We start from the raw sequence: 5,771 nt of genomic DNA, 5'->3' as shown, positions 1-5,771 counted from the left end.
ACTTAGGGCTTCTCGTGGTACTATTTGATTTCAGCCAGGGAGCAGGTGCATCCAGTGCTCCCAGCAGTTACTCGCCCCTGCTCTCTGCACGTGGCGCAGCACCAGGTAAGCTGGACGCAAACATGAGAGCAGGGTGACGACCAAGGGGCCACTTGTCGGCAGCTGCCCGAGTATCCTGTGGCCCAGGCAGGGTTTCAGTTAAGGCCGAGTGGGGGCTGGAGGCTTGGAGATGAGCCCAGGTGGTGAAGAGGGTGACCTGCACGGCTGGGAGCGCTGGGCTGGAAGCTGTGTGCCAGACGCAGTCTCGAGAAGGTGCAGGAACAGCCTTCCGTCAGGGGGCAGCCTGTGCAAAGGTCCTGGGGTGGGAATGATCTGCTGTGTTCAGGGAGAGGAGGCGTCTTAGGGTTGGACTGAGGAATGGGGACTTGGGGGAAGATCAAGGGAGGTCCTGGCCACACCGGGGACCTAGGTTTTCCCATGAGCGGGATGGGGGTCCCGGTGGCTTTGGGTGGATATTCTTAGAGGATCTTCTGGCTTCTCATGGGCCACAGAGCAGCGCAAAGGGAGGAGTGGAGGCAAAGAGGCCTCGGCCTGCGACAGGATGCTACTGAGAGGGAGTGACTGGGCCCCTGGAGGGCGTGGGGGAGGCAGATGGCAGCCACTGGGTCCCTCAGGGCAGGCACAGCACAGGCATCAGACAGAGTCCCAGCCTCGAGCTGGGGGCCCCTCCAGGTGCTTTTTTCATGGAGGCTGCAGCCCTGTCCCAGCAGCCCTGCTGGCGACCTGGACCTGGTGGGACCCACTGGGATGGACAGACCGAGGTGTCAGGATCTGTGGACAGGCAGAAGATTGAGAAGGGGCTCACTGGGAGAAGAGGGTAGGCCTCGGGGGGCACTGCACAGGGCTTGGGGTGGGGCAGCAGGGGGGGGAAATGCACCCACAGTCCTAGGGGAGCCCTGGATCCCAAGTTCCTCAAATGCTGTCCCATGAGAGGTCCCTCTCTCCCACTCCCAACCCCCGGGGAGCCCTGTGAGCCCCAGGTACCTTTGGCCAAACCGGGGGTCTGGGCCACTCTCTGAGCTTAGTGAGCCCATCTGACCCCAGACTCGTTGGAGGGTGGGGGGTCCTCCTCGCCCCCCCCCAGGCTCAGCATGCCCGGGCTCTGCATGGCTGTGGATTGAGGCTGCCTGGGCAGAACATGGGTTCGAGGGCAGCCTGCATGGCGTGAACTCACTGGGTTCCCAGACTGGCCTTGTCCTTGACCTTCGAGTGACCTTGAACCCTCACTGCCTTCTCTGAGAGGCCACTTGCTAGTGAAGGGCCAGAGGATTCCCCCAGCCCCTCCAGCCTCTGTTTCCTGGGATTCCGGGACCCTTCCCTCTGGCAGTGATGGGCAGGGCTGGCTTGTCCCCGGGCGTCAGAGCTCCTGGAACATTCACTCTTGGAAAGAACACGCTGCACAAAAATAGCAGCCTGGTGCCGACGAACATATGCTGCTTCCCGGGGGGCGGTGGGGAGGGGCCAAGGCCCCTGATGGGCTCAGGGCTGGAGGTTTCGCCGCTCCCCGGGAGGGCGTCTGCGTCGTCAGCACCGACTGGAGATGGCAGATGGGCTTATGAGGCACCTACTGTGTGCCATTTACCTCTGTCTGTGGCCTGTGGCTTCCTGAGGACCTGCGGGCAGGCGGTGCTGCTGTCCTTCCTCCAGGTAAGGAAACCGAAGGGAGAGAGGCCGCGTGAGGGCGAGGTCGCACAGGAGAAGGGCAGAGCCTGGCTGTCGCTGACCTCGAGGCAGGGCGATGCTGCTGGTGTGGGTGGGACAGCCTCCCCACCCATCCGCCCACCCACCCACCCACTTACTCATTCATCCACCCACCCACCCACCCACCCACCCAGTTACTCATTCATCCACCCACCCACCCACCCACTTACTCATTCATCTACCCACCCACCCACCCACTTACTCATTCATCCACCCATCCACCCACCCACCCACCCACCCATCCACCCACTTACTCATTAATCCACCCACCCTTCCACCCACTTACTCATTCATCCACCCACCCACCCACCCAGTTACTCATTCATCCACCCACCCACACACCCACTTAACTCATTCATCCACCCAACTACCCACTTACTCATTTATCCACCCACCCACCCACCCAGTTACTCATTCATCCACACACCCACCCACCCAGTTACTCATTCATCCACACATCCACCCACCCAGTTACTCATTCATCCACCCACCCACCCACCCAGTTACTCATTCATCCACACATCCACCCACCCACCCACCCACCCACTTACTCATTCATCCACACACCCACCCACTTAACTCATCCATCCACTCACCCATCCATCCTTCTCTCTTCCTTTCTCTTTCTTTTCTTTCAATTGAAGCCTTGTTGATTTACAGTGTTGTGTTAGTTTCTGGTGTAAAGTGATTAGTTATACATACATATATATATTCATATTCTTCTCCATTATGGTTTAGTACAGGATACTGAATATAGCTCCCTGTACTATATACAGTAGGACATTGTTGTTTATCTATTTTATATATAGTGATTTGTATCTGCCAATCCCAAATCCATAATTTATCCCTCCCCACCCCCTTTTCTCTTGGGTAATCACTGTTTCCTGTGTCTGTGAGTCTGTTTTGTAAACAAGTCATTGTGTCATATTCTAGATTCCACATATATGCGATATCATATGCTATTTCTCTTTCTGACTTACCTCACTTAGTATGATAATCTCGAGGGGCATCCATATTGTTGCATATGGCATTATTTTATTCTTTTCTAATGGCTGAGTCGTATTTCATTGTCTACATGTACCGCATCTTCTTTATGCATTCCTTTGTCCATCCATCCATCTTCCCATCCATCAGTTATTGGACTAAAGTGAAAGTGAAAGTCGCTCAGTTGTGTCCGACTCTTTGCAACCCCATGGACTATATAGTCCATGGAATTCTCTAGGCCAGAACACTGGAGTGGGTAGCCTTTCCCTTCTCCAGGGGATCTTCCCAACCCAGGGATCAAACCCAGGTCTCCTGGATTGTAGGCTGATTCTTTACCAGCTGAGCCACAAGGGAAACCCAAGAACACTGGAGTGGGTAGCCTTTCCCTTCTCCAGGGGATCTTCCTGACCCAGGAATCGAACCAGGGTCTCCTGCATTGCATTCTTTACCAACTGAGCTATCAGGGAAGCCTCAAATTTTCCTCACTCACTTGTACCCTAGGCCATAGCAGGGAGCCCTCTGGGCCTCAGTTCTCCCTATGATACAGAGGGGGCCCACTTGACGCCCCCAACTCTCAGGCTGAGAGTGAAAGTCGCCTCCCCAGCTCTGCCTGCTGCCGGGGCCACTCAGCTCCTTAGTGTGCATCCAGACTCTCAGTCCAAGCAGCCTGCTTCTCCCCTACTCCGGTCCTCCTGAGTCTGCCTCCATCACTCCCCATTCGGGCTCTTCCTTGGTGCTCCCAGGGCCCCCTGTGTGATGTGGGCCCTGATCAGATGGAACGCCATGTGAGGCCAAGGCCACAGGGCTCTGTGGTCAGGGATGTGACTTTACATCTCTGAGGTCTGAACAGGGCTGGACACTGCATACCCCTGGAATCGTCCCCCTGGGGTTCCAGAGTCCTTCCTCGTATGTGTCCCGGCTTCCACCGGCTGCAGCTCCGGTCAGCCTCCTCTCTGGAGCCTCAGGATGGCAGTCAGGAGGGTCAGGGGAGCGCGGGGAAGGGCTTCCAGCCCAGCTCAGGAGGCTGCACGCTCTCCTACAAAGCTTCTTCCAGGTGTTTCGGGTGGCTGAGCTATTGATGGAGAAGCTGGAAGCAGCCTGGCAGGGAGTGGAGATGAGAGCAGCTTCTGGAAGATAGAAAGGAGCCGTCATGTGAGAGCTGCAGGCGGCCCTGCCGCCGTCTCCCCTGGAGCCGGATGAGGAGGGACGGAGGCAGGAGGACTCTCCTCTTTGCTCTCCATCACAGGAGGCTTGCGGTTGGACAGGGAGCTCAGAGAGGACCACCCGAACTGCTGCCCTTCCCCAGAAACCACTGCCCTCACCGGGAGACACGGGCCGTCCCCATCTGTGGGGTGAGGTGCCTTCGGGAGCGCCAGAACGTCTCCCTCACTCAAACAGCCCCCAGATTGGCCTCCTAGGGCTTCCAAGCGACCTGAAAACAGCCTTTTCCCTGGGAGGTCAGGGTGGAAGGGGTCTCGGAGACACTAGGATCAAGCCCTGATGCCGAGGTCTCACCCTCTGTGCACTCTTGCCTATGGAGAACAGGAGGGTCCGGGACCCACCGGCTGCCTCCAGGGGGGCCCAGCGAGGTGCCCTCTTAGTGAGCAGAGTCTGAGGGGGCCCCGCTTCCCCACGCAGGTGTGGTTAGGCCACCGCCCCCTGCCAGCTTCTTCCTCACCTTGTTCATCACCGACAGACGCCTTCCTGGAGGGGCAGGGCATCCTGGGTGGGGGCCTCTCCACGTGACCCTCCCCATGGCGGGGTCTTCCCTAATCGCTTCACCGTCCCACCCAGTGGCAGCTCAGGCCTGGACCCAGAGACCCGTCTGCTGGAGGAGGGAGGCTGGGGTGCCGACCCCCGAAGGAGCCAGCCCCACGCAGGACACTTCTCAGGCTTTGATCAGCCGACTCCACGCTGGCTGGGGAACTGAAGCAGAGCCCCCTTGAAAGGCAGATGGGCCCCTTGCCCTTTCGGAAGCCAACACGTTTGAAGGGACCTGGAATCTGATTGTTCGCCGATGGAGGCCAAGCTGCCACACATGTAAATTTCCAATTAAAACAGAAATTAATCCTCTCCCCCAACTACCTGCTATCTCCAGCCGGATGAGCAAAAGTTTTATTCTGCTAATTAATGTTATCACCCGTTAGCTTTATTTACATAAGCAGATATAATTCACATGGCTTTGCAGAAGCTGATGGGGAAACTTAAAAAAAATTTTTTTTAAGTTAAAAAAATTAATTACCTTGATCCTCCCTCTTGTATTCTAATCACAGACTTGCAGCGTTCCTCTTTGGTGCTCCCTGAAACCCCTGGGTTGGCTCCTTCTTTGATGAGTAGGAGCTTGTTCCAAACAGAGAGAGAAAAAATTTAAAATTGAGCAGCTTGGAGGGGAAGCCAGTACCAGTCTTCATATGAAAGGCCCGATGGATGTGATAATTATTTACGGTTTCTGGCGTTGGGTATTTTTGTTACCCAGTTAAATAGACTCCAAATACCACATTAAAATCTTGCAAAGATCCTGGCAGATTAATAAATCACAGCAACTGCTCTGGCATTTGGCATGGTTTGGGGGGAAGTTTGAGTCTGTTTGGTGACTGCACCTTCAGTTGCCTCCCTGCAGGGTCCACATCTGGGTGTCCCCTGAGGGAAGGAGCAGCCAAGATACATGGGGCAGGACGCCCTGACCCCTGGGCTGGAGGTTTCGTCCCTCCAGGGCTGTGTCGAGGACCCCACTCAACTGTTCCTTTACCCTGAGAAAACGGAGACTCATTCTAACAGGCTGCCTGTTGACTGGAGACTGGCATAAAATATTATGAGTTGTCCTGTGTGGGAGCCGTGAAGTTGGTGTGACAGTCAGTCATCAGACAACTTGGAGGACTGTGCTCTGGATCAGTGGTCCCAGCCTTTTTGGCCCCAGGGACTGGCTTTGTGGAGGACAACTTTTTCACGGATGGGGCAGGGTGCAGGGGATGGTTCAGGAGGTAATGTGAGCGTGCGGAGCGATGGGGAGCGGCTGAAGCTTTGCT

At 56.1% G+C, this 5,771-nt stretch overlaps 1 long non-coding RNA gene across 1 annotated transcript; it reads right to left on the bottom strand.

Annotated features, from left to right (window-relative positions):
- Positions 1–2,403: 2,403 nt before the first annotated feature.
- Positions 2,404–4,619, bottom strand: LOC129626551 (uncharacterized). Its single transcript, XR_008702009.1, has 3 exons — positions 4,424–4,619; positions 3,613–3,872; positions 2,404–2,903 (listed from the first exon to the last, which is right to left on the bottom strand). It is a non-coding gene; the product is annotated as an uncharacterized LOC129626551 (long non-coding RNA).
- Positions 4,620–5,771: the final 1,152 nt, after the last annotated feature.

This window comes from Bubalus kerabau, chromosome 14 (assembly GCF_029407905.1).
Source record: "Bubalus kerabau isolate K-KA32 ecotype Philippines breed swamp buffalo chromosome 14, PCC_UOA_SB_1v2, whole genome shotgun sequence".
Classification (NCBI taxonomy): Eukaryota; Metazoa; Chordata; class Mammalia; order Artiodactyla; family Bovidae; genus Bubalus; species Bubalus kerabau.
This window is presented reverse-complemented; position numbering and strand designations above follow the sequence as displayed.